The 9,073-nt window shown below is 45.5% G+C and overlaps 2 protein-coding genes and 2 long non-coding RNA genes across 3 annotated transcripts in view; 3 read left to right on the top strand and 1 right to left on the bottom strand.

Moving 5' to 3' along the window:
• The window catches only part of tnika (TRAF2 and NCK interacting kinase a), a 284,569-nt gene that overhangs the window by 114,261 nt on the left and 161,235 nt on the right, over nt 1-9,073 (top strand).
• Nucleotides 1-9,073, bottom strand: part of LOC127614344 (uncharacterized) — a 232,305-nt gene that overhangs the window by 116,143 nt on the left and 107,089 nt on the right. The window lies entirely within an intron of this gene.
• On the top strand, nt 304-2,604 carry LOC127614357 (uncharacterized). The gene is made up of 3 exons (XR_007966481.1): nt 304-777; nt 1,840-1,949; nt 2,390-2,604. It is a non-coding gene; the product is annotated as an uncharacterized LOC127614357 (long non-coding RNA).
• The window catches only part of LOC127614337 (fibronectin type III domain-containing protein 3B-like), an 81,242-nt gene continuing 75,331 nt past the window's right edge, over nt 3,163-9,073 (top strand). Inside the window, exon 1 of the mRNA XM_052085612.1 lies at nt 3,163-3,382. The gene's annotated coding sequence lies outside the window, so the exon portion shown is untranslated. The remainder of the gene's footprint in view (nt 3,383-9,073) is intronic.

Here is a 9,073-nt window from a genome sequence, read left to right as displayed (position 1 = left end):
TGGTAAGCGTGGCACATTGTTGCTTGTTCTCCCCACAGTCGTCGTCATTCACCCACTTCCTGCTCTCACACAAACACACCCATGGACAAGCCAGCCAAGGACGTTCCGCCTTTGGAGGTGGGGGGTGGTTTGGGTGTCGAGGGGGCAGTTTGTTCTCTGTTATGGGTGACGCTGTTTAGAGGAATTCAGAGAGGAAATTTTGGGAGTGATTCATCACAGATGAAGTGTCTTCAAGAGTAATTCATGAGAAATTAAGGGGAAAATGAAGAATTATGTGTGTGTGTGTCTGTGTGTGTGTGTGTATAAAATGTTCTTTTTATTTATTTATACATATTATCACTGTATAAATAGAGAGAGATAGTGTACCTGTTTTCTGAGTTTTGGTCACGTGACATTCACAAGTTGAGCTGTGATTGGTCGTTACCTGAGCAACCGTGATGTCATTTTCAGTCGACATCCCGTGGCAAAATGGCTGCCCATTTAAGACGGAGAAAAAGGCCAACACGATCGAAATATCAACCTGAATGACATGTTTTGACTGTAGTGGCAACACATATAACTGCAAAAAACATTTTTTTTACTTAACCTGCCCTTAAATGGCACTCCCCTTCGAATATTTTTCATGCGTTCCACTCTCGTTAGGTCAACGAGGGTAAATGGTGACATCATCATCAATCAATGACATCATCTTTCCATGATCAAGAGCAACAGGTGAAGCTTAAAGGCTGGAAAAAGACTCAAGTGTGTCCGAGAGAGAGACAGATGGAAAGAGAGAGGGTGAGCGTTACATGCCCGCTCTTGCGCGACTCTTTTGAAGTAAAAAAAAAAAAAAAATTCCATCGTCTCCGTGCACGCGCACGCACAGTACGAGCCTTATCGTCCATCAGCCGGTGCTCCTGCATCCCGACCCCTGATAGACACAACACAGTGGAAAAACAGCGGCCAAGACCTGGCTTTCTAAAAAATTGGGGGGGGGGGGGGTTGAAACACATTTAAAACATTTATTTATTTGTCAGTGAATGCTATAACAGTCGTTCCAGTTTAACCTACAAACGTCAAAAACGATGAATTGATTTCTTTTTGAAACTACAAACAATTTAATTACTTTGGTCATTTTTTTCTCTCAAAACTGCGGTGCTGAGCCTGGCTTTCTGTGGGTTATAAAAATAATAATAATAATAATAATTTTAAAAAAAATCTCCACTCTGGGTCGTGTTCCATTTAGTTGAAAGCGGCTCCGGTGATTACAGAGAGGCAAGCAGCTTTCAAGTTGAAAATGGGATGAGAATGAGAGAGAGAGCGACAGAGACAGAGAGAGGGAAAGCAGCTGGCTCGCTGTTAAACATCTGGCGCTTGTTGATGTTCAGAGCCAAGACCTGCCCCCCCCCCCCAACCACTACCCTCCCTACTCAGCACTCGATCTTATCTAACATCCGTGGTGGGAAGTAACCAAGTACAAATATTTTGTGACAGTACTTCAGATTTTTCACCTGTCTGACCAATTCCCTTTATTGTAGTTTTTTTTCCATCCCCCTCCACCCCGCCTCCCAAAATTGCCCCCCCACCCCAAAAAAACCCCTCAAAAAACGCAAGTCATCTCAAGGCACCACTATACTTGTACTAAAGTACAGAGTAAGAGTACTTTTGCTAGCTCTGCCTTACACTGGCACTACGTCATGAGAGGGTGGGATGGGGATGGGGGTGTGGGGGGGGCAATTTACAGTTGAAGCTCATGACGGCCACTTTTGGGGCCCTTCCCTGACTCATCTGCTTCCATTTATCCGCCGTGTGTGTGTGTGTGTGTGTGTGTGTGTGTGTGTGTGTGTGTGTGAGGAGCAGCGATGGAAAAAGTCGTTAGACACGGGCGGACTTGTGGCTCATCCCCGGCAGATCCTGCAGACCCCCGGCCCCTACTGACAGCACAATGACAAATAGGGCACCAACGAGAGGTAAGGTAATGTGCGATTTTTGTCGGTCGATATTGGGCTCTAAATAAAGCTTTTATCCTTCATACCGGCTGATATCTCACATAATCGGTGTTTATGACGTTCTGTTTGCCTTTGGATCTTGTTGGCAAATATTTGTCGGGTTACGGGTCTTCCGTGCCGATTGCCTAATAAGTGGCACCACAAGCACGAGACTCGCAGCTCGTCTTTATCTTCGACTCAAAAGCTGTGCTGAACTCAAAGCCAAAGCGATGCAACGCTGCCACCCACTGGCATTTGTTCGCCAACGCAGCTATGTAGAATGGAGAATCGACTTCCACCTGCCAAATAGAGCAAGCTGAGCCCGCTGTTTTTTCTGATGGAAACGTGCTAATGTAAATGTATTGTTTTTCTTCTGCTGTGTGTGTGTTTGTGTGTGTGTGTGTGTGTGTGTTCTTTCCAAGGCTGAACATGAGGCTTTCCTTGTTGGCGCTAACTGTACATGACCTTACGTTGAGGTTTTTCATACGTCAGCTGACAATGATCATTGCGGCGAGTGGAATTTCATTTCGAACTTCCTGACAACCCACCCCGGCCCCCTCCACCTCCACCAGTCTCCTCCGGCCGCCGACGACCCCCCCGCGCCTCCTCGTGTAAGGACCTCGGAGTTCCACCGGCGGCTATTTGCTTGGCGCAGCCGGCGGAATGTGCGCTCGAGTTTGCCAAAAGAGAAAAATCCTCAAGTGCAGGGCAATGAGGCCATTTGGCTGGAAATGCCAGTCAGGGAAACGAGTTTGATCTCTTAGCTCTCATCTCATCACGATATTAATTGATTATGAGTCTTGTGAGGGGCAAAATGTTGTTTTTTAGCAAGTGAATAGGGTCATTGATGAAGTTTTCGCGGTGGAGGAAAAAGGTTGAAATTGTCCCAAAGTGGGATTGTGAGCGCGGATGGTTGTTTGTCTCTGTGTGCCCTGCGATTGGCTGGCAACCGGTTCAGGGTGTCCCCCCCACGCCTACTGCCTGAAGATGGCTGGGATAGGCTCCAGCACACCCCGCGACCCTTGTGAAGATAAAGCGGTTCAGAAAATGGCTGGCTGGATGGATTTACTCCGAAATAGAACTTTTAGCAAGAAAATAAATCAACGCCGGCGACTCCGCCGCCGAGCACAATTTGCCTTGCGCCTTTAGTGTGAGCAGTACGGTAAAAGGCGGGGCGGTCTCTGGCCTCCCATGTGCGTGGCGCGTTTGATTGACATGGCGGAGCCTCGCTAGCACTAGTCCGCGTCGCGCCGCGCCAGCAGACTGGCGAGCAGGCAGGCAGGCGAGCTCCGGAGCCTGGGAATTAAAAAAAAAAAAAAATCTATACACGCACATACCGCCACCATCACCAAGACGAAACGAGAAAGGCAGCCCACGTCGCGGTCCCGTCTCCACGTTGTTTCATTCGCAGCGAGGTAAGTTTCAACTCTTTCGAAACAAAGGAGGCCATGTTGGAGAGGGAAACTTTTATAAAGTGCGTGAGAGCGTGTGTGTGAGTGACTGAGTGTGTGTGTGTGTGAGTGTGTGTGTTGGTCGCGCTGACGCCGGCAGTCTGAGCCACTTGGCCAGCAGCGTCCAAAAAGAGGCTGAGCGGAAAAAAAGGGGAAACTTTTCGTTCGGGTGCGTTTAGGCGCCGCTGAAATATGCGTCAAAAGTGGCGTTTGGCAACTTTTTACTCCACAAGTCCAAGTGTTGTTTTGCTGACTTTTGTTTGGATGGAGAGTCAGCAACGGGAGGACAAACTTCAACCCCCCCCCCTGCTAAATCTCTGTATTCCTTTGCTTTTCAAAAGTCAACAATCCGCGTCGAAGATGCTGACGAGGCGAACGAACTCGTTTCGCTGCAATTGACTCCCCCCCCCCACCCATTTTTTTTAAATTAATTTTTTTTAACTCACTCAAACTTGGCAAAAGTTTCTCACAACTTGGCGTAAAATACTCCCGCATGCCTCCACAAATCGGTAAACACAAGCCTTCCTTTTAATCTCTTCCCACTTATAAAGATATTATGGAGACTGTTTGTTGCTTTTGGGTCATTTTGTGCATTTTCTCCACCCCCCCCCCCCCACCACCCCTGCACAATGAGGCGTTGAGGGGAGGAAAAAAAAACGTCTCCACTCCAGCAGATCCTAGCATTCCTTCCAGCCAGCCTCCTTCTCTCTCTCTCTCTCTTTTTTTTGCCTCCACCTCTCAGAAACGACTACGTGTCTGTTTGTGCACCAACACATCTATCAATCTGTCTAGCCACGTCTTTCTCAAGCTTTCCTCATTTCCAGGGGGGGGGTGGGTGGGGGTAACACATCCCTCAAAAAAGTTGGAATGCAATGTAAAAATCGACATGTCTGTGTGGTTTGATTGTAAGTTTGGAATCTGGCTTATCTATCGATGGGTAAACCCCCCCCCCCCCTCTGGCTCCCCTCAGCTGCTCTTGCTAAATAGTGGACTCTGGATCCAGGGGGCAAGTTGGAGAAAAGAAATGGTCAAGCACACGCACAATTTTGTCAGTGCAGAAAGAGAAGAAGAAGAGGAGAAATCTGATTCCCAAATACATGACGTCAGATGACATTCCTTTGGTGCAAGGCTGATGTGGCTTTTTTTTTTTTTTTTTTTAGGTTTTGCCCCATTTTCTTTACTTTGGACTAAAATGGGGGACAGGGGCAGGAGTGATGATGTAACGATGCGATCGTTTTTCTTTCCCTCACGTGATTGTTTTTGGACTGAAAATGGTTGTCGCAAAGCTTGTAAAAAGAGATCAATAATTCAAAAGTCAAAAGTTTCCTTACGAACAGTCCAAACATGTTATTCCGATTCATATTGCAAATGTCAAACCCAGAAAACTGGTGAGCTACATGCTTTTTCCCCCCCCAATCTGAGTCATCAATTAACCCCCCCCCCCCAAAAAAAAGATTGAAAGCATCATTGATTATTAATCGTGAGTGAGCTGCTCTAAAACTGAAAATTTCTCGCTAACCCATCTCTCTTGTATTTTTTTGTTTTTTTGTTATTGTAAAGCAGGGGTCTCCAACGTGGTGCCCGCGAGCAGCAGGTAGCCCGTGAGGACCACACCAGTAGCCCGCCAGTGCTAGGATTGTGATTTGCTCGTAGAAATTATGATTTAAAAATGCAAACATGGGCAGTATTATAGATTCTATAGCTACCTATTTAGCTATCTAACTAGCTAGCTACAGTATATATCTAGCTAGCTAATGTTCTAATATTATTAAATGTAATTTGTACAAATGTTATTTCAGACGCGTATCAATTATGAATGAATGAATCAATTTGGTAGCCCTTCACACAATCAGGACACATGAAGTAGCTCTCACTCTCAAAAAGTTTGGTGACCCCTGTTGTAAAGTGTCCTTGGGTTTCTTGAAAGGCGCTTATAAATAAAATGTATTATTATTCTTATTATAAGTATATCCAGTATATATTCGGATCAATTATTCAGCCTTATTGTTGGGAATCTTTGTTTAGCCCCATGAAGAGCTGTCCTGACTCGTCTTTTTTTTTTTTTATGCCTGTTGAACCAAATCACCACAGGTCATAAACATCAAGCTTTGGGCGCAGACTAATAAATCGTCAAATCCAGGCCTATAAGACAGAAAGTCCTCAAGTTCCTTTTGGTTGATGTCGTCTCAGCCTTATCAAAGCTGACTGAGAAAAATCACTTTGACATTACTCGGAATTCGAGGGTCCACGTGCAAAACGTCTCTCTTCCGCTCCATCTCCGGTAGTTATGGAAACCACGCCTGGCGCTCATTTCCCACACGCCGCTGACGTACGCCACGCAACAACGCGTCACTCTGCAATAGATTACAGGCACCAGAAACGACTGTTTACCACACTGCCATCGTTGCACTTTGTTGCAAGGGTCTTTAAAATTAGCGTCATTACGCAAATGGCGAACATCAACAGCGCGGCGCTTTCAAGCGCCCGCGGGCCAAAAACATGCGAATGAGAAATGAACGTTGCTTTCCTCCTGTGTTTACTTCTAAAGTAGACAATTTTTTTAAATGAGAGAGGAGATGAGGGCTGCTATGTTCCGGTGCGTAAGACACTGGGGCTAGCTAACGTAGCGAACAGGCTATGCTAATTGTAGCTCTGCGCACATCTATAGTAGTGAGACTGCGTAGTGCGTGTTTAAAAAATGACACCTTTTTTTGCTAGCTGGTTCATATATCGCGGATGGTTATCGAACGTGAAGCGAGCTCTGCCCCCCCCCAAAAAAAAGATTTATTGTTGAAATGAAGCGCCTCAACTCATTTGCTCACAAAGTTCCTTGGCAGCTAGAAAAGCCTTGTGGATGTGCTATGTTCTGGTGCGTGAGACACTGGGGCTAGCTAACGTAGCAAACAGGCTATGCTAATTGTAGCTCTGCGCACATCTATAGTAGTGAGACTGCGTAGTGCGTGTTTAAAAAATGACACCTTTTTTTGCTAGCTGGTTCATATATCGCAGATGGTTATCGAACGTGAAGCGAGCTCTGCCCCCCACCCCCCAAAAAAAGATTTATTGTCGAAATGAAGCGCCTCAACTCATTTGATCACAAAGTTCCTTGGCAGCTAGAAAAGCCTTGTGGATGTGCTACGTTCTGGTGCGTGAAACACTGGGGCTAGCTAACGTAGCGAACAGGCTATGCTAATTGTAGCTCTGCGCACATCTATAGTAGTGAGACTGCGTAGTGCGTGTTTAAAAAAAATGACATATTTTTTTGCTAGCTAGTTCATATATCGCGGATGGTTATCGAACGTGAAGTGAGCTCTGCCCCCCCCCCCCCAAAAAAAAGATTTATTGCTGAAATGAAGCGCCTCAACTCATTTGATCACAAAGTTCCTTGGCAGCTAGAAAAGCCTTGTGGATGTGCTACGTTCTGGTGCGTGAAACACTGGGGCTAGCTAATGTAGCGAACAGGCTATGCTAATTGTAGCTCTGCACACATCTGCGTAGTGCGTGTTTAAAAAAATGACATCTTTTTTTGCTAGCTGGTTCATATATCGCGGATGGTTATTGAACGTGAAGCGAGCTCTGCCCCCCCCCAAAAAAAGATTTATTGTCGAAATGAAGCGCCTCAACTCATTTGATCACAAAGTTCCTTGGCAGCTAGAAAAGCCTCGTGGATGTTTTGTCCAAATGAAGTTTTTAGACTTCCACGAAGCATCAGACCAGTGAATCGGGGGGAGAGGATGGGTTCTCCCCCCAAATGGTTCATATATCACGGATGGTTATCGAACGTGAAGCGAGCTCCCCCTCCACCCCCCCCCAAAAAAAGATTTATTGTCGAAATGAAGCGCCTCAACTCATTTGCTCACAAAGTTCCTTGGCAGCTAGAAAAGCCTTGTGGATGTGCTACGTTCTGGTGCGTGAAACACTGGGGCTAGCTAACGTAGCGAACAGGCTATGCTAATTGTAGCTCTGCGCACATCTATAGTAGTGAGACTGCTAGCATTTCTACGGTGTCGAATATGTGCTTTTGCAAGCTCTTTCTCTCGTGGTATGTGGCGGAATTAATATTCCGATGGTTTTTAACTTATTTTTCTAAAATCCAGAACAATATATTAAGTACAATTCAGTTGTGTTTAACTTGGCAACACGATTCAAATTTTAGAAGTGATTGTCAACATGAACCGAGCCACAATTTCTATTGAAACAGGATTTAAGTACCAATTTTTTCCCTTTTCTCATCTTCAAGCACGGTGCGACAGTGGCTGAGTGACACAGAAAATATTTTAGTTGTGGCTATTTGTTGAGCTAAGAGTTTATTTTTTTGAAGAGGTGCTACCTGATCTAAAAAGTTTGAAACCCACAGACGTCGACTGTAAAATACTAGGCACAGCCGCGATGCCCCGCACCTTCGTCTTTTTTTTCGACGCACCTTTTGTGCCATGTGCGCTCCGTGTTGTGGCCACATAAGTGTAATTAATGTCACCGCAGTAAACTTGGCCCTGGGGGGGGGCTATTACATTTGACTTCATGCCTGCGTTACCGTGATGTGAAGACCCCACACCACCCCTCCGCCCCATCCCCCATGTTTTCTTGATGTTAAGCCTCGGCGGCCTTTGCGTTTCAGCGCACCCAGAATGTAAACAAAGCATCCCGAACCGTCGAGCAGATGCCGGGGGGGGGGGGGGGGCAGGAATGCTTGGATCTTCAGCTCGCTGGAACTTAATGAGTGAGATTTTCTCGTTCTGCTTTGCGGCGGCAATGGGAATGCGTACAGCTTGCAGCATGTATGCGGCGTTGAAATAATGATAATCTCCCCCATTTTATTTATTTTTTGGTTGCTGCTAAGAGCTCAGGAGCTTTTGTTCACGGCGGAGTCGGATTTCTGTTGGCCTTTTTCTTCCGTGTGCGTAGGTCAGCGGGTTGAATAACACTTTATGTAAGTCGACGACCTTGTTTCCGTAACCATTGCAAGTTTGTTTCCCAGGTACGACTGGGTTATGGATTTTTATTATTTTTTAGTTTTAACTGTTAGAGGGGTGTTTTTTTTTTCATTGTTCAGCAAGTTAACATAAAATGAGCCATCAAATTGCATGGTTTCTCCTTCGACCAATCAGATGAAAGCAGTGTGTCTAGCTCCGCCCCCGAGTTAGCCTTTCACGGCGGTTGGTACTCAGGGCCAGCCGATTTAATTGGTCGATTATTGTTATCCGATTTCTCCAGAACTTGCCGATGAGCTGTTCATATGAATCGGGTGTGTAGGAGGAGGAAAAAGTTCGGAGTTGCCCACCTTTCGTATCGGAAATGGATGGATGGGGAGCAAATGAGCCCGAATGGGATGCAAGCATGGTTGTCTGTCTCTGGATGCTAATTTCTAAGGCTAAGCTAACGTTAATGCTAATTGATTTTGTGACTTTCTACTTTTTGTCTGAAAATCCACAATACAAAATTTTGTCATCTTGTTTCAGATAATGGAGGGGTTGGGGGGGGGTGTCAACATTATGATACATTGTGGTTGTCTACTCTTAAGCTCTTTTAAGGCTAAGCTAAAAGAAAAAAGAATAAGCTTTTTGTCATTTGACAAAGTTTTTGCAGTTTCCTCTGTTTATTGAAATTCAAAAATGTATGTGTCAAGTCAGATAACGAAGAAGAGAGTCGACAAAA

Source organism: Hippocampus zosterae, chromosome 14, assembly GCF_025434085.1.
Source record: "Hippocampus zosterae strain Florida chromosome 14, ASM2543408v3, whole genome shotgun sequence".
NCBI classification, from domain to species: Eukaryota; Metazoa; Chordata; class Actinopteri; order Syngnathiformes; family Syngnathidae; genus Hippocampus; species Hippocampus zosterae.
This window is presented reverse-complemented; position numbering and strand designations above follow the sequence as displayed.